Genomic DNA, 470 nt, shown 5'->3' on the forward strand with positions numbered 1-470 from the left:
TGAATGGATTAAGAAACAAAACCCATCTTTTTGTTGTCTGCAAGAAACTCATCTCACTTTCAAGGACAGACACTATCTCAAAATGAAAGGATGGAACAAAATATACCAAGCAAATGGCACTAAGACAAAAGCAGGCATAGCAATCCTAATATCGGACAAAATAGACTTTAAACTGAAACTAACCAGAAAAGACAAAGAGGGCTATTTCATTTTGATCAAAGGAACAATCAATCAAGAAGATATTACAATCATGAACATATATTCACCAAACTCCGGTGCACCCAACTTCATAAAAACAATACTACAGGACTTTAAGACCCAAATTAAACCCAACTCACTAATAGTAGGGGACTTCGATACCCCACTATCTCCATTAGATGGGTCAACAGGCCAGAGACTTAACAGAGAGACATCTGAATTAAACAAAACCATATATCAAATGGACTTAACAGATATCTACCGAGTATTCC

The sequence above is a fragment of the Nannospalax galili genome, unplaced genomic scaffold (assembly GCF_000622305.1).
Source record: "Nannospalax galili isolate Female #2095 unplaced genomic scaffold, S.galili_v1.0 scaffold433, whole genome shotgun sequence".
NCBI classification, from domain to species: Eukaryota; Metazoa; Chordata; class Mammalia; order Rodentia; family Spalacidae; genus Nannospalax; species Nannospalax galili.